At 45.6% G+C, this 19,070-nt stretch overlaps 1 protein-coding gene across 4 annotated transcripts in view; it reads right to left on the bottom strand.

The window, feature by feature from the left end:
* The window catches only part of NCOA6 (nuclear receptor coactivator 6), a 410,255-nt gene that overhangs the window by 249,152 nt on the left and 142,033 nt on the right, over positions 1–19,070 (bottom strand). The gene's annotated exons all lie outside the window — the stretch shown is intronic.

Genomic DNA, 19,070 nt, shown 5'->3' with positions numbered 1-19,070 from the left:
CAAAACAAGTTACCTCCATTTCCTGGTTTGCCTGAAGACACGAAATTCCAACATATCTCTCAACATGACCACAACACAGGAAGAACCTGTAATAATCCCTACCCATGGAAGTTCTTTCAACATTAAACTTGTTACACACAAAGCTGGCCAGAATCCTTATTTGCCGCAATCACATACTTTCAGTGGGAAGTCCTCTTATCTTTTATTTGGAGACAGCAACTAAGCCTTCAGTTTCACAACAATCACTTTAAGCTTCTCATTCTGTTAACACCATCAGGACAACTCAGTGCTGCAAAGCCACCTTCCCACCCCCTCGACCACCGTCTCACTTCATCAAGGATTTAGGCCCATTTAAGAAAGGACAGCTGCTCAGAGTAATACTAGGGATTGTCTTTGTGCCTCAGATACTATGATTACAATCTCATTAGGGCAACTGCTTCGATTTCTAGAATAATGATCTCACTACTGCAAATTATCTCACTAAGGCAAAAACTGAAATGTGCTTTTCAACATTGTAAGATAACCCAAAAGTGAATTAATCTTCAAAGTCAAACTAAACAAGCATTAGCAATGGCAACAGGTATCACCCTCGAAACACATTAACCAACCATCTGGCTTAGCCAATGCTCATTCTTGATACTTAACAGCATCAGCAAAAATTAAAATCATTATAATAAACGAGTGAATCCCCAAATAAAACAGCCAGGCCCAATGTGATTAAGTATAAACGTGTAAAATGGCAGACAAAAATCTTGGAGCAATAAATTAAAATATATAAAAAGTGAGTTAAAGCGTATTGCAGAATTGGGAGCTGCCAGTAGCAAACTGAACCTGCTGGACTCTCTGAAAAGAAAGGTTTAAAGGATTTAAAGGGCAAGTTAATTACCTTTGATAACATCATATCTGGTAGACACATTCTCTAGCCACAGATTCCATACCTTTGAATCTTCCAAGAGTCACTCTGGATCCGGAAGATTTTTCTTCGAGTAATACCCCTGCGCGCCTGTGGGATACGAGTGACGTTTACTACCTTGTCTCCGCTGTTGTGATGTCGGTGTCACTATATAGGCACTACCCCAGTGTGCTGATGACTTTCCAAGCCAGAAGCATGGTACCATGAAGTGCACTGATATTGAGGTGTTTCTGAACTAGGGCCCTGAAAGGGGGTCAGCTCTGATCCCAAAAAACATGTCCACAGTGCGGGGAGGATGAGTGGGTCAATAAAGAACCTGCGGCTAGCTCATGTCTCAACCAGATATGGCATTACCGAAGGTAAGTAACTTGTCCAGCTGATAGAGACATCTAGTTGCAGATTCCTTACCTTTGAGTAGATACCTAAGCAATACCAAACCCGGAGGAGGGACTGCGGACAAGCTTAGACCAGGAAGACCTGCAGGACAGAGTGAACAAATAGGCCGTCCCTTCGGACTGGACTGTCCAGGTAGTAGTGTTTGGTAAACGTGTGCACGGATGCCCACGTTGCTGCCTAACTAATGTCGAGGACTGGAACACCACGTCGCAACACCAGGGTAGCAGCCTTACCTCTCGTGGAATGAGCCCTTAAGCCTTCAAGAGGTAGCTGTTTGGCCAGGGCGTAGCAAATTTTGAAGCAGAGTGCAACCCATCGCGAGATAGTCCTCTTCTGCACCACACAACCTTTATTTGATCCAACATACACCACAGTAGTTGGTAGTCCACCCGGAACTCCATGCGGTCAAGGTAGAACGACAACACTCTTTTTGGGTTACTATGATGGAGTCACTCCTCTTCTTTAGAGGAGTATGGAGAAAGTAGGAAAGGTGACAGATTGCCCCACATGAAATAGTGTTACCACTTTTGGTAAGAATGAGGCCATAGTGCAAAGCACCAACTTATCAGGGTAGATGGTCAGGTAAGGAGGTATGGATGACAGAGCCTGCAATTCGCTTACCCTCCTGGCAGAAGTTATTGCCACTAAAAAGGCTGTTTTGATGGTAAGCAGCCAGAGGGGGCAGATGGGCAGAGGTTCGAACGGAGCACACGAGGAAGGTGAGAACCAAATTAAGGTCCCATAGAGGCATAATGAAAAGGGCAGGTGGGAACATCTGTACAAGCCTCTTATGAAATCTATAACAGGGGATTTAAATAAAGCGGATTGGTCTGGCAGCTCAAGAAGGCAGACAGGTACACTTTGCGAGTGCCCAGAGCAGAGCCTTACTGAGCAAGGGTCAAAATAAAGAGAGGGACTTGAGAGACGGAAGCAGAAAGAGGATCAATAGATCTTTCTGTACAATATTTAACAAATTTGTGCCACCAGCAGGCATATGCAGTCTTGGTGGAGGGACCCTGGCTGCCAAAATAACATTGCAGACATCAGGAGGAAGGCTGAATGCTATCAACTGCCACCGCTCAATATCCTTGGCAGAAGGCATAGAGTTGGCAGGTTCGGGTGGAGGAGCCTCCCCTGCTGCTGTGACAGAAAATCCTCCCAAAGGGTCAGCCTGCTTGGAGAATCGATGCTCAGCTGCAGAAGTTCGAGGTATCAAACTCTTCATGCCCAGTCCGGACCCGCAAGAATGACCTGGGTCCCGTTCACTTCTGATCTTCTTTAGAACTCTGGACAGGAGTAGAATTGGCAGAAAGGCAGAAAAGAGGACTGAGCGCCACTCACAATGAAAAGCATAGCCGAGCGAGTTCCGCCTTGGCAACTCTAGTGCGTAAAACTACTGACATTGTGATTTCTCGGGAAAGGTAAACAGATCCAACCAAGGATTTTCCGACTGCTGGAAAAAACCTTGCTCCACCTCTGGATGGAGACAACATTCGTAACCCACTAGGCATCAATTTCCGAGTTAGTCTGCCCTGGTGTTCAGAGAACCCACCTAGAAAATGCCCTGCGGTTCCAGATGCGCCCAGAGACACAGTTCCTCTTGACATAAGGTCCACGACCCACCCCACCGGGTTTGTTGCAGTACCACATGGTGGTGGAGTTGCCCTTGAACACTGGAACCAGCTCTCCCTTGATTGAAGGAAGAAAAGCTTTCAATGCCAAGTGAATTGCTCAGAGCGCAGAGTCTGGATTCCGCTGGAGACCAGTGTCCTCTGATCTCCACCTCTCCAGATGGCTGCCCCATTCCAGGGGTGATACATTTGTCAATACTGTGAGATCTGGTTGGGAAAGGGAGAGGGGTCTGCCTTTGACCCAATCATAGTCTGTTAGCCACAACTGCAGGTCTTGTGCAGTTCTTGCAGAGATCTGGATCATGTAGAAGAGATTCCCATGATGCTGTGCCTTCTGGAACTTCAAGTCCTACTGCAGAGGCAGCATTTGCCATCTGGCCTGTGTCACTAGCTGGACGCAAGAGGCCATGAGATCCAGCAGCCTCAGTCATTCTCACCAAAATCCAGGATAAAGGCAGAAACATCGATATCATAGCCTGAACATCCTGGACTTGCCGTTCGGGAGGATAGGCCCAAAACCTCACTTGGTCCAGAACAGCTCGCATGAAAAGGAGCGTCTGAGAGGTAGTCAGGTGTGACTTCGGCATGTTGATAGAAAACCCAAAGCGAATGCAGAAGGTTCGCCATAGTCTGAAGGTGGGAGACGACAGCCTGGAGCGAACTCGCCTTCAACTGCCAGTCGTTTAGGATATGGAAAGACTGGCACCCCTGATCTGCGCAAATGTGCTGCCACCACATCCATCACCTTGGTGAACACCCAAGGGGCGTTGGTAAGGCAAAAGGCAGCACAGTGAACTGAAAGTGCTTGTGGCCTACCATAAACCGCAGGTAGCGCCGATGGGTGGGCTAGCAGGACAGGAATATGAAAATAGGCGTCCTGCAAGTCCAACGCTTACATCCAGTCTCTTGGGTCCACGGCAGCCAAGACCTGAGCTAGAGTGAGCAACTTGAACTTTTCGTTTTTGAGGGAGAAGTTCTAGGATAGGGTGCAAGCCCTTTTCCTTCTTTGGGACCATGAATTAGCGGGAACAGCAACCACAGCGTAACCCTCTCTATGGCTCCCTTTGCCAAGACAGTCATGATTTCCTCTTGAAGTAAAGTCAGGTGATCCTCCATCAGCTGGTGGTAAGTTGGTGGCATGTAGGGAGAGGTAGTCTAGAAAGGGAGGGAGTAGCCCCTTCAGACTATCTGAAGAACACACTGGTCCAGGATGTTGTCCTACCAGTGGTGGAGGTAACGGCTGATTCTGCCACCAACTGGCCACCATGATCTTGAAGGGCCGGACTAAGAAGGTTTGGAGGTTGTTATGTTATGTTACAATTATTTGTAGAGCGCATGTGCGCCAGTCGTTATTTTTGTCGCTAAATATTGGAGCAGCCTGTAGCCTGGTAGGTTATTCATATGCCTGAATAAACAACCAGGTCTTAAGAAATCTCCTGAAGATCTGGAAGTCTGTACAGGATCTGATGTTAGAGGGAAGGACTTTCCAAAAATGGGGGCTAAAACCACAAATCTACAACCGCCAACTCTCTTCAATTTGTAGGTGGTGTGACCAGAAGGTTCAGGTGGGTTGAGCGCAGATTGCAAGCAGGTCTAGATCTCTAAATAAAGTTGGAAACACATTTCAGACAGGAGCCTTGCAGAGATATGAAGAGGAAACACCCAATTTTGAAAATGAAACGTTGTGTTACAGGGAGCCAGTGTAGCTACCTCATTAGAGGGGAAGCGTGTTGCCATCTGTGCTGATGGAAATTCAGGGTGGCAGCCTGATTTTGCATCAGCTGCAGTATTTTGGTTAAATATCCTGGAAGGCAGAAATAAAGTGAGTTGGCATAATCAATGTGGGAAATGTTTCCAGTTCCATTCTGTTCGGCGCAGGGCTAATTTTTGAAGTTTTAAGTCTTCTGGGAACCATCTCTGGGCCTTATGATGCCTAGCTGTTTCAATCATCCTAAATGGGCATGTTTATTGCTAGCTGCTTTTAGACAAGCTGTGGTGTTTTCCTCACTTGGGTTAATTAATGGCTGTATTGTGGGTGCAGATTTTGTCAGCGAGTTAGGGAAGGCATTAATATCAATGTGGTTCCATTTCCTGGCCATTAGCCCTTCCCTGGCAGGGGGTTTGGGTGTTATCATATTTTTGATAACAAACATTATTAAAAAAGGATTGGACCGTGTGCAAGGAGATACTGTCAGTGTGGACACCATAAGACTGGATGTCCAAATCTGATCTAGGGTGTGTCCTTTTATATGTTAGGGGACGTCACATGTTGGATACAATTCAGCCCACTAGGTAAATCGGTCAGATCTGTTGAGTGTGGGCCACCTGTCACATTGGCCCAGTAGTTAAAATCACAGATCAGCAGTATTTTTGCTTGGTTGATTATTAAGTGAGATATCTGTTCCCCCAGTGTTTGGGGGAAATGGAGCATATTCTGAGGGGGCCCCCCCAGGTGACAGAGGTGGTGGTGAACTACCCGGAACTCTGCCCTCCCCCCCCAACCCAAGGGGCCAGAACGAGCTTCACCCCCAGCCGCGCAAATGTTGCTGAACTTGCGCAGTCTTGTGGCTGGGGTATGGCTGACTGAGCTCAAATCCCTCCACGACGGGAGAAAAAGCAGACTGGGGACGAGTGCCACTGAGAGGCCCAATGATTTGGCCACAGCCCGGGAGCCCTTTAAGTGCTCCAAGGCCATGTCAGCCTTCTTCCCGAAGAGACGGGTGCAATCAAAGGTCATGTCCAAGAAAGAGGCCTGGACATCCCCCGAAAAGTGTTGAGCGCACAACAGGTGATGAACTTTGCTGCATCTCTACCGACCGATACCGCTTGGAAGAGGATGGCCTGGGCCTTCTCCGGGACCTATGGCAGAACTTCCACAACCATGTCGATAGCAATGCAAGGCTGGAGGAAGAACACACTTTCTTACCCCAACTATCCAGCCTCTTGGATATCCCATCCGGGAGTGTGGACGGGAACTCGCCTTGAGAGGTAAAGGCATGGACCAACAAGCTCTCGAAGGTAGGGTGAGTGGTGAGCAAAGATGGGTCAATTGGTGCAGGGCGATGACAGTGGGCAATTGTACTATTCACAGGAGCCTCTGAGCTAGGCATGGACCAGATGCCCAGTAGGACACCAGTTAAGGTCTCACTGAAAGGCAGGAAGAGGTCTGATGAGGAGACGCAAGGCTGCAGGGCCCCCATCAAGATGTTAGTCTTGACTGCCACCGAAGGGAGCTCACGGCACAGGACCTCAGCTGCCCTTTGCACCACCATAGAGTATGATGCTCCCTCCTCTATTGCCACAGTAGAGTGAGAAAGGCGGCCAGAATCTTGAGAGGTATCCAGTCCTCTGGCGTCACCCAATTCCTCACACCAGTCCATGTCATATTAAGGCTGGTCTTGTAAAGGGTCCTGCAACCCCTCCCAATCTTCCTCCATTCCTAGCCCTTCAGAATAGGGCTGAAGAAGGACCTAAAGGTTATATTCGCGCCAGTAGGTGCCAATCCGGACCGGATCATCGGGGAGAAGAATGGAGCTGGCGTAGATGGTGAGAGTCGGCGGCACCAGGAGTCTTGGCATCGGGACCTGCACCAGGAAAGGCAGCAAAGGTACGACTGGCATCAGTCCGGATCCAAAGGAGGGCATTGGCACCAGGGCTGGAGTCGCTGGCGCAGAACCCAATGGAGCCCCCTCTGAGTTTCCAGGGACGAAGGCACGTTGTATGGTCAAGCTGCCCAAATATGAAGCACATGGCATTATAAAACTCCTTGAGCTTCGTGCGGGTTGCTCCGGCTCCCGGGAAGCGTGGAGCCGACCCAGGCACAGGTTCCTAAGAACTAAGCATATAACGCCAAGGCTCCTACGTCGCGTCGGCATACGGATGGGGAAAAGTCCAAACATGCTCCAACTTCTTATGTTTCTTGTGCTTCTTACTGACTGACTCGAATACTTCGAGTGATAGGATGAAGACTTGTCGCTTCCGGAGTGGTACCCAGACCTTCCTCTGGACAGGGACTATGAACGAGACCTCCGGGGCGAATAACGTGGTGCAGAGAGTCAGGCCACAAGCAGCTTTAGGGATAGCTTTCCTAAAAGCTTTCGGAGCCATGGCCCAGCAGTCAGAGCATGACTTTGAGCCATGGTCGAGCTCCAGGCACCAAAGAGAAACCAACTGTGGATCAGTCACCGACATGGCACTATGCCATGCGCCACACTGCTTCAATCCAGAAGTCTTCTTGGACATGTTGAAAACCTACACACCAAAAAAGGCTATCTAAAAGAGGGTAGCTCTCTTCCAGGATCGGCGCAGGCTGACAAGGAAAGAAAAGAATGGACATCAGCGTGCCCTAGGTGGTTCCTATATAGGTGGCGTGGACATAACAATGGGGGAAGACGACACAGACGACGTCATGTGGAGCCATTCAACGCCACCTAGTGGCGCGCAAGGGTATTGCTGGTAGAAAAATCTTCCGGATCCAGTCTGATGCCTGGGAGATTCAAAGGTAAGGGGCCTGCAGCTAGATGTCGCTATCAGATCAACAGAAACAAGAAAGGGAGGCGCAAGGGAGCAACCGAGCAAGCAAACTAACTTCCACCGGTGACCACCGATGGAGGGTCAGTCGCGCATGAGGAAGCTATTTGGAGATCCCTTCATCAAGATGAAAATTAGTTACGTACCTGTAACTGTAGGTCTCTAGTATTGGTATCATTTATAGATTCGCATACTTGAATCATTTCACCGAAGTGGGAGTCCCACTGTACCATAATAAAGTAATGTGTATCGCTATGATAGGTAATAATGGCAAAGAATCATTGGTTCTATAGCCAATATATGCCAAACTATAAACTTGAGCCAATCAGGTGACAGAACCTTCTAGAACACTCCCAAGAGAGGCTGAGTCCCAAAGATTTTCGAGCACAAAAGTTTTACTTTAATGTTAAAGAAAAAGGTGAAGCCTCTCGGGGAAGGAAGGATGGTGGGTCGCATGTGGATCTATAAAAGATACCAATACTGGAGAACTGCAGTTACAGGTAAGTAAGCAAATTTTCTTCTCCAGTATTGGATCTTTTATAGATTCACCTGCTTGAATTAGCATAGACCGGAGTAAATCATATATATATATATATATATATATATATATATATATATATATATATATCTATCTATCTAAAATGGACGACCCTGTTTGAGGTTTCCTTATGCCACAAATAATTGATCCCCTTTATGGATATATTGGGTTCTGTGCAACTAGATTGTGAGACATTTTTTGATGTCCAAATAATACAATGACTTCTCTGCAACAATTTGTGGATTTAGGAAGAGTCACAAGAGATCTCTGAGAAACAGAAATCGAGAGCCTAGCTACTAACTATAGTCCTATTCACAACATTCACTGGAGTTGGAATAGTGTGTATAGTGATAGAAAAAGAGTATTGCTCTTTTTCTTGTTGTCCCCTCACTCACCAGGGTTGCCCCACGGTGACATGCTTCATCATTGGGGCCATCCCAGTCCGCTGCGGACTGGGGCGTACTGCGGCTTGCCAATTACGTAGGAGCACTTATAATTATTGACTATGTGTGGTGCGAATGTAGTGATGTGATGGAGTGGGGTATGTGTAAATAGTTAAAAATACCTGCCTAGTAAGCGTTAAATAGTTTATTCTTGCTTCCAGGTGGTAGAGTTAAAAACGGGGTGAAGTATTAGGATACCCAAAAGGCAATGTGTTTAGGTGTACCTATCAACTCCTGTCTGTCAACATGTTTCGTGCATCCCCCAAGCACTTCCTCAGGAGTACACAGGGACCAGCCCTGTGTTTGCCACTCCTAAAAGATGCCGCAATGAGCTAAATGGTGAAAAAATGCTGCAATCAATATTAATGCATGCATACAGTACCTACGTAACCAAATGAATCACGTGGTTCCTGTAAGACAAAAAACATAACTTAATAGTTAAGGGGTAGTCATGACCCCCAGTATATGCACAAAAAATTCACACACATAGGACGAACAGTGATTATATTCCATGTGATCGTAACAAGTGTATTTTTTATAAAAAAACGTTTTCCTGCACAAAAAAACGTGGTTCACACCTTGTGGTATAGAAAACATGCACACATACTACTTGCTCACTCATACACCTCGTTTTTACATACATATGGTAGAGCCTAGTTGCGCCCCATGGACTCGGAGGGGTTCAGTATCCCAGCAATCTAAAGTACCGGGAGGAAGCAAAATATCAGATTTTCGACCAGGTTGTCTTGTTGTTAAAGACACACGGGCCGTGTTTTTCGGGCTCCGTGATCGAAAACAAACAGGGTTGAAAAGATACTCTGTCTGCTCTACACGGATTCGCTGGGCATGATCAGCACTTACTTGCTAACAGGATACCTCCCTCTGTTTCACCTAATCGTGCGTCTCCGGTCCGTATGTTGTATGACCGGGGACGCCGGGCTGCTTATAGCTTCCTTTCTGCCTCACACTTCCGCGTTGTACTGGTGAAAGACTAGAGCGCACTTAGGTATGCGCGATAGATTTTTGGCGGCCATGTTGGGTGTATGGAAGTGATTCCAAAAACGGATTACTAATGAAGGGTTTAACGATTTTCCTCTTCATAGAATTTACAATAAATAGCAGATTCTTGTCATTTTTATCAGGTAGTTTGCCAAATTTGAGAAAATTATTAAAGTGATCGAAAAGTTATCGAAAAATACCAGAACCCAGGGCTGCATCGTGTTCAGTGGTTGGGTCATGGTTTTTGGTCATTGCATACCTCTCAATGTCTCAGTATAAAGTCGTATTTCAAAGAGGTTATTCAGGATGTTAGTACTTGGCTAACTAGATTGGAAAGAGTTAAGGGATCTAATATTAGTTAGATTATGTGAATTGTCCCCAAGGGATTTCATCATTCAGGCCCACTATGTGAGAACGGAGTTTAAAAACCCAACGTTGTTATTTTTCTAAGAGTTTTTTCTCCATGTCAGTGTGTGGCTGTTGTGTTTCAAGGACCACCCATCGCATGTCATTTGGGGTGTGTACTTTTTCCAGGAAGTGTGTGGTCATTTTTGTGTTGGAATGCTTACACCTAAAATTACTACGGTGTTCAACCATACGTGTATTGACCTTCCTGGTGGTCATGCCAATGTAGTGCAGATTACACGTACAAGTGATCATATAAACCACCCCTGTCGTGCTGCAGTTCGAGTAAGCCCTTAGTTCCCAGGTCAAACCATTGTTGCAGGTGACATGTTTTGTTGCTGTAGTTAAATGACACACACTGCAATTTGAACAAGGGTAGTGTCCTGATGGTAGTGGGTGTAAGCGACGTATTGGGACTCCCGTATCCTTAGGGCGTGTGTGGACTAACAAGTCCTTCAAGTTTTTCCCTTTGCGATGGCTGAACCTTGGCTGGGTAAGGTTTAAGCCGCCACTATTAAGTGTTCTCCAATGCTTTTTTACAATTTTTGTTACTTTTTCTGAAGCCACATTGTAGGTGGTAACGCAGATCGGTCTCCTGTTGGCGTCATTTTCAGGCTCCTCCCTGGGTTTTGGTTCCAAGAGGGCGTCTCTATTATTATTCGACGCTCTCTTTTTCGCTTTGGACACGATCTGGCGAGGGTAATTTCTCTGAAGTAATTTTGTGCACAGTTCTTTCGCTTGTATCTCATAATCCCGTTTCTCTGAGCAGTTGCGCCTCAGGCGTAAAAACTGCCCGAAGGGTAAATTCTCCCTCAATTGCCTAGGATGGAAACTGCCAAATTTCAACAAACAGTTTCTGGCCGTGGGTTTAAAATGTGTAGTGGTGGTCAGTTTCCCACCTTCTGCTTGGATGTTTAGGTCCAAGAAGACCAGTTTTTGTCTACTCAGTGTGGAGGTAAACTTCAGAAAAGGATCTTGCGAATTCAACCAAACCAGAAATAGGTTGACTTCCATTTCGTTTCCTTCCCAGATGAGGAGAACGTCATCAATATAACGTTTCCACATGTGGATGTGTCTTGAGTGGGGGTTGTTCGGGGTTAGGATTCTCTTTTTCTCCAGTTGGTGTACATACAACCCTGCCACACTCGGCACGAATGTGCTTCCCATGCTGGTTCCGTGGGTTTGCCGATACAGAGTATGTTGGAATAGAAAGAAGTTTTCGGTCAGGTCTAGGCGGCAGCATTCCAAAACAACATGTCTGGGTATCTTATATTGCCACTCGCTTTCAAACAGTACTTCCTCTAGAATTTCTAGGGTTTCTTTGTGGGGCAAACTGGTGTAAAGACTCTCCACATCGAGTCAGACTAGTATTTGTGTGGCAGGGTCAAAGTCAAGCTCTTTGATCAAACATAACACTGCTTTGGTGTCTTGTAGATATGTCTCAGTTTGTTGCACTAGGGGTCGCAGAAAGGCATCCGCAAATTTTGACAGGGGCTCTAGGATTGACCCAATCCCTGAGACAATCGGCCTCCCTGGCGGATTTTCCATTCTTTTGTGGATTTTTGGGCTCGTGTAAAAATATGGTATCCTTGGGTGTTTATTATCCAGAAAGTCTGCTTCTTTTTTAGAAAGCCAGTCGTTTATCAAGGATTCTTTCACCATCCTCGCAATTTCGATTCTCAAACGTTCCGTGGGATCCTCAGTTAAGATCTCGTAATTTTGTTGGTCGGCTAGAAGCCGGAGGCACTCGGAATTGTAGTCTTCGGAGTTTTGTACCACTGTAGCTCCGCCCTTATCAGCTGGTTTAATTGTAAGGCTGGTATCATTAGACAATTGTTGTATAGCTTCCTTTTCAGATCTGCTAGTATTGTAAAAAGTTTTTGATGACCCAGGGTCTAACTCCATCACATCCTTTAGAATCGCTTTTTCAAAAGCCAGGAGTTCCACTGGCAAACATGCTGCTGGGGGAGTGAATGTGGATTTTTTCTTTAGCCCAGTGACACTTGTCGCTCCCAACGGTTGCAATTTGTCCTTAAAGAACACTTGTAACTTGATACTGCGAGTGAACTCCTTCAGCTCACAGTATAACTTGAATTTATCCAAGTTGGTAGTTGGGACAAAACCCAAACCCTTTTCTAAAACATTTGTCTGGTCTTGGGTAAGGACCTTGTCTGAAAGTTTAACTACCATGCTCAATGGTTGCTGGTTGATGGTGCGCTCACCGGACCTTGGCTCCTCGTGTGGGTCCTGCCTGTTTCCAATGGTTGTGCCCATTGCACCTGTTGGCCTCTGGTTTTGCCTCTTCCCGGCGTTTTGTCTCTCCCTAAAAAAGGCTGCTGTTGCATGCCCGATGCCTGGGTGTTGTCCCAGAAGGGGAAGGGTTGTTGTGGATAGGGGTGGTGGAATGGTGGAGCACCATAGATGTATTGGGGTGGTGGTCCCTGGAAAGGTGGCCATCCGAAATTCCCTCTGTTTCTCATCCTACCCCCTCTGCTTCGTCTGTTTTTTGGTTGGTTGCGATTGTAACTTGAATCAGAAGAGTCAGATCCTGTGTGTGAACCCCCACTATCAGTATTGTAACCAGGGTTTTTCCCGGAGAGGATATAATCATCCTTGATGTATGGGTAAACTTTTTCATGCGAAAAAGATTTCTTGTCTTTGTGAAATTTCACATATTTCGTGTCCTTCAATGAGATCTCGAATTCATTCATTGATTTATTTAGTTCCTCCAGTCTCTTTGAGTTCTGCTGGAGTCTGGTAGGTCTTTAATTTCACCTCTAGGTCATGGATCTCAGTTTTCATACTCTCTTCTAGGCGTGCTGTTATGGCGGCTTAAACCTTACCCAGCCAATGTTCAGCCATCGCAAAGGGAAAAACTTGAAGGACTTGTTAGTCCACACACGCCCTAAGGATACGGGAGGCCCAATACGTCGCTTACACCCACTACCATCAGGACACTACCCTTGTTCAAATTGCAGTGTGTGTCATTTAACTACAGCAACAAAACAAGTCATCTGCAACAATGGTTTGACCTGGGAACTAAGGGCTTACTCGAACTGCAACACGACAGGGGTGGTTTATATGATCACTTGTACGTGTAATCTGCACTACATTGGCATGACCACCAGGAAGGTCAATACACGTATGGTTGAACACCGTAGTAATTTTAGGTGTAAGCATTCCAACACAAAAATGACCACACACTTCCTGGAAAAAGGACACACCCCAAATGACATGCGATGGGTGGTACTTGAAACACAAAAGCCACACACTGACATGGAGAAAAAAACTCTTAGAAAAAGAACAACGTTGGGTTTTTAAACTCCGTTCTCACATAGTGGGCCTGAATGATGAAATCCCTTGGGGACAATTCACATAATCTAACTAATATTAGATCCCTTAACTCTTTCCAATCTAGTTAGCCAAGTACTAACATCCTGAATAACCTCTTTGAAATACGACTTTATACTGAGACATTGAATGGTATGCAATGACCAAAAACCATGACCCAACCACTGAACACGATGCAGCCCTGGGTTCTGGTATTTTTCGATAACTTTTCGATCACTTTAATAATTCTCTCAAAAATTGGGCAAACGACCTGATAAAAATGACAAAACTCTGCTATTTATTGTAAATTCTATGAAGTGGAAAATCGTTAAGCCCTTCATTAGTAATTCGTTTTCGGAATCACTTCCATACACCCAACATGGCCGCCAAAAATCTATCGCACATACCTAAGCGCGCTCTAGTCTTTCACCAGTACAACGCGGAAGTGTGAGGCAGAAAGGAAGCTATAAGCAGCCCGGCGTCCCCGGCCATACAACATTCGGACTGGAGACGCACGATTAGGTGAAACAGAGGGAGGTATCCTGTTAGCAAGTAAGTGCTGATCATGCTCTGCGAATCCGTGTAGAGCAGACAGAGTATCTTTTCAACCCTGTTTGTTTTCAATCGCGGAGCCCGAAAAACACGGTCCCGTGTGTCTTTAACAACAAGACAACCTGGTCGAAAATCTGATATTTTGCTTCCTCCCGGTACTTTAGATTGCTGGGATACTGAACCCCTCCGAGTCCATGGGGCGCAACTAGGCTCTACCATATGTATGTAAAAACGAGGTGTATGAGTGTGCAAGTAGTATGTGTGCATGTTTTCTATACCACAAGGTGTGAACCACGTTTTTTTGTGCGGGAAAATGTTTTTTATAAAAAATACACTTGTTACGACCACATGGAATATAATCACTGTTCGTCCTATGTGTGTGAATTTTGTGTGCATATACTGGGGGTCATGACTACCCCTTAACTATTAAGTTATCTTTTTTGTCTTACAGGAACAACGTGATTCATTTGGTTACGTAGGTACTGTATGCATGCATTAATATTGATTGCAGCATTTTTTCACCATTTAGCTCATTGCGGCATCTTTTAGGAGTGGCGAACACAGGGCTGGTCCCTGTGTAGTCCTGAGGAAGTGCTTGGGGGATGCACGAAACATGTTGACAGACAGGAGTTGATAGGTAAACCTAAACACATTGCCTTTTGGGTATCCTAATACTTCACCCCGTTTTTAACTCTACCACCTGGAAGCAAGAATAAACTATTTAACGCTTACTAGGCAGGTATTTTTAACTATTTACACATACCCCACTCAATCACATCACTACATTCGCACCACACATAGTCAATAATTATAAGTGCTCCTACGTAATTCGCAAGTCGCAGCACGCCCCAGTCCGCAGCGGACTGGGATGGCCCCAATGATGAAGCATGTCACCGTGGGGCAACCCTGGTGAGTGAGGGGACAACAAGAAAAAGAGCAATACTCTTTTTCTATCACTATACACACTATTCCAACTCCAGTGAATGTTGTGAATAGGACTATAGTTAGTAGCTAGGCTCTCGATTTCTGTTTCTCAGAGATCTCTTGTGACTTACGTATTTTCTGGAGGGCGAGCCTATGCCCATTCTTTCCCTCTACCTCCCTTTTTTTGTTGGATTTAGGAAGAGCCAGGCTGATAAGAGTAGAGATGTCGGGTTGGGATGACGGACCTGACGCTGATTCATCGTCAGCAGCATTTTTTTTGGTTTGAGCTGCACGTGAGTGAGGTTGTTCAGATAGGAGCAGGAACTCCATGAACCAAAACTGTTTGGGCCACCTTGGAACACTGAGGAGGACTCGGCAGGGCTCTCTCTTGATTTTCAAGAGAAGCCTTGGGATCAGAGAAAAAGCATAAGAATAGATTCCTGACCATCTCATCGAAAATGCATTTCCCTATGATCCCTCGTGGTGATGCCAACTTGCAAAGTTTAGGTCTTTTTTGCTCTGCTTTGTTGCAAACGGGTCTAAGTTTGGTTTGCCCCAACGATAGAAAAGGTTGTCCAGAGTGTCTTTGTTGAGCTCCCACTCATGTCAGGTGATGTTGGTCCAGCTTAATGAGTCTGCAAGGATGTTGGATACTCCTGGCACATGTTATGCTTGCTCCGAGCATTATGTGATGTTGCAGAGCCCAGTTCCAGATCTCCTCTGCCTGAAGAGATTGTGGTAGTGAGTGTGTTCCTCCTTGCTTGTTGATGTAAAACATGCTGGTATTGTCTGCGTCAATGAGCACTGATGAGTGTGCTATCTTGGGGAGGAAAGATCTTAATGCCAAAGTGAAGGCTTTCAGCTCCAGCAAATTTATGAGCAGTTTTGCTTCCTTGGGATTCCATTTTCCGCTGATCATTAGGTCTTGCAGATGACCATCGAACCTTCCAGCAACGCATCTGCCATTATGATATACTCAGGTATTTGTGCCAGAAATGATAGACCCTTGATATATTTGATGTCTGTGTCCACCAAAGCATGGCTTGTGTCATTGCTGGAGTGATGTGAACAATGTTCTCGAACGAGCCCTGGGCATGCAGCTATTGCTTGTCCAATTACACTTGGAGTGGCCACATCGATGGACTGTTCGAAATGAGGGGAATGCATGAAGAAAGCATTTCGGGGAGCGATTTGTGTATCCGGTCAGAAACTGACGTTTTTTGTGAACAATCTATTCACTCGTTTTTATTGTCTGTCTTGTGATGTGAACTATTTGTTCTGGACAGTGTCCAAGAATGCTTCTAAGAACGTCAAGGTAGTTGTCGGATTCAAGTGAGATTTCTGGTAATTGATAGTGAGACGTAGTCTGTGGAATAATGTTAGACAAGTTGTTGTGGCCTTTAATGTTTGTTGTTGTGTTTGTGCCTTTATCAGAAAGTCATCCAGGTATGGAAATCCTGAACTCGCCCCCCTGACTGAGATAGGCTATCACTGGAGCTAAGACTGAAAATGTGCAGTGCTGATTTTAGTCCGAATGAAAGGACTGTAACCTGGTAGTGGGTGACAGCTACCTTGAATCACAGAAATGTGTTGTTTTGGGTAAATTGGTACATGGACGCATGCGTACTGAAGATTCAAGGTTGTCATAAGACCTCCTGGAGAGAGAAGGTGAAGTATATCTTGTAGTGTCACCATGCAGAAAGATTGATTCTTCGGGAATTTGTTTAATTTGTGGAGGTCTACAATGGGGCGCCAATCTCCTGATTGAATGAGGAAGAAACATGAGTAAAACACCATGCCTCCCTGTGGTTCCGAGACTACTTCTATCGCTCCTTTTCTTAGCATTGTGGACACTTGCATGAGGAGTCGTTTCAGGTGTAGAGGAGGTGGTTCCTTTGGCAGGGTGTTTGGCTGTGTTTTGATGAACTCTAGGGTATGGCCCTCGGCGATCACATCGAGCGTCCACTTGCCGGACATTATAAGGGCAAATAATCAAATGGGGGGGGGAATAGACCCCTCGTCCCATGTACCAGGGTCAAAATTGTTACTAATCCATCTAAAAAAAAAAGCTCATTCACGTTCACAAGACATGGGAGGTATTTCTAGATTCTCCGCCTTCCTGTAACTTGACAGCATCATCATAGGGTTTAGTTTGTGAATATGTTGACCTCCACCTGGAGGTTGACCAACTGGCATTGCAGTAGCGTCCAGAGATAAAAAAGGAGCTGATTTATGTGCTAGTGTAAAGTGAGTTAAGATTCCCTACGCCACCAAATAGGCAGGTGCTTTAATAGATTTGGTGGGGTGGAAAAGTAAAAACAAAGTGGCGTGTGTGTAGATCGAGTTACTGATCTACCGCACTGTTTGTGGTCGACATGTTCAGGCCTTGTTGTCCGATAGGATCTATTTGCTTTCTTCAGGACTGGTAAGTTTGTAGTAGCACGTTGCGGCAACTACTGAAAGTGGTTCACTTACCACTTTCCTTGTGTGCAGTCAGATCAATAGTACCTGTAGCTGAAAATAAAAGAAAGTGAAAGAGAAGCACAATTGTATACTTTCGTATAACAATTTAGAAATAAATCCAGACTGGTGATGGTCTTTGTATCATTCAACAAATTGTTGGGTTTCAACTAGTAAACACAGAGAGATTATTGGTAGAGGAAATGAGCGCATTGAGTTAAAACTAAAAGTTAGCTCTCGTAGTGTCAGAGTGGTGAAATTGCATTACGAGGACAGAATTAAGCATTTCGTGACCGTGGTCAGGTGTAAATAAATGCATACATTTTTGGTGCTGTGAGCCTGATGCACGTTACTATAAGCGATGTGATGGTTAAAATCATTATTAACTTTCTCGCCCATTATGCAGCTAGGTGTGATGAGGGCAGTGCGCGCATTCTGGTTGAGAAGCTGTAATTTGATAAAAGCGTGACAGTGAGCGCGTTATTATTAGCATGGCGCTCTGTTTAACAAAGAGAGGAGAAGGATTAGTAAAAATGTTGACCCTGGTACACAGGACGAGTGCTCCATTCCCCCCCTTTTTTGATTATTTGTACTACGTATGGAAGCAGAATGGACCTTAGCTTCTCCTTCCCTCCATCCTGATTAAATCTTGACCTTATAAGGGGCCATTGACGGTAATGATATGAAATTCAGCCTGCCAGTGGATTGGGTGAGTTGTGTGGGGTAGACGGCATTATGCAGGGGTCACTGTTTAGTGTTGGAATCCCTGCCTCGGGAAGAGAACTTTCCTCTGGTTGTGTGTTTATATGCTGCAGTTGGTGGTTGTCTGTAGAGATATTGTTGACAGTACGGAGTCTGACCAGCCCGATATTGGTTTTTGTAGGGTTGATAACCAACTCTATAGGAATATGTTCCTCTACTCCTAGCTCCTCGAAAGAGCTACTTCAGAAACTGAAGAGTTCCCAGGGCCTTGGCAGTGTCCGTATCAGACTTGATGGACTGGAGCACCTCGTCCACATGCCTAACAAACAATGAGTCGCTATCAAATGGTAAATCTAGTACTTTACTTTGGACCTCCAGGCGGAAAGACGTGGCTTTTAGCCATTGTTGTCTACCTAGGACCTCTTGCACCAGATAGCGGTCTGAATCCTGTTGCGGAGATATTAACAGAGCAAACTATGCTCGCAGCCTCTCCTTCTTGAAGGCTCTCACAGGTTTCTATTTTGTCTTCTTCAGGCAACAGGTCAAGGTATTTAGAAAGATCTGACCACATTTTCCGGTCTTAGCGGCCTAATATTGCCAAGGAGTTTGCTGCCCTAACTGTCGTGGCTGCCATAGAAGAGAATCTCTTTCCGATATTATCAAGCCTGTGACCATCCTTGTTAGGAGGTGCAGAGATTGAAGTAGACGGATTCTTGGAGCAACTTTGGGCCGTCTGGGATATAACTGAGACTGGTTTCGGTTGGCCAATTAAGCATATTGGAGAGTCTTCAGGAGCTTTGTATTTTTTTATAAAGCCTGAGGACAACGGCATATACTGTAGCCGGACCTTTCATGATTTGAGGCCTTCTTGCGAAATAAAGTCAATGATAGGGATAGCCCGAACATATTTTTTTGGTGGGCACTTCAAAATCAAAAAGGAAAGAATCGGCTTGTGTGATAAGCAGAAGCTCAAACCTCTTGGCAGCTCTTTTCATCAGATATGGAATCCACGGATATCCTCCGGTGGGGAATCTGTTGGTGGCGATACTGGAGGGGATGGAGTTAGGATTAGAAAATCATCCAATTCATTAGGGACTGAGGCAGTGTCCCTTATTTCTTCGTTCTCTCTTTCTTCGTCCATGTAAGGTGGTTCGTCAGATGGAGGGTCAGCTATGACAGAAGCCGCCAGGAGAAGTCCCAAGTCTTGATGGTTGTGAAAGAGGTGTTCTGAGCTGAGGAGACTGTAT

The sequence above is a fragment of the Lissotriton helveticus genome, chromosome 7 (genome assembly GCF_964261635.1).
Source record: "Lissotriton helveticus chromosome 7, aLisHel1.1, whole genome shotgun sequence".
NCBI classification, from domain to species: Eukaryota; Metazoa; Chordata; class Amphibia; order Caudata; family Salamandridae; genus Lissotriton; species Lissotriton helveticus.
This window is presented reverse-complemented; position numbering and strand designations above follow the sequence as displayed.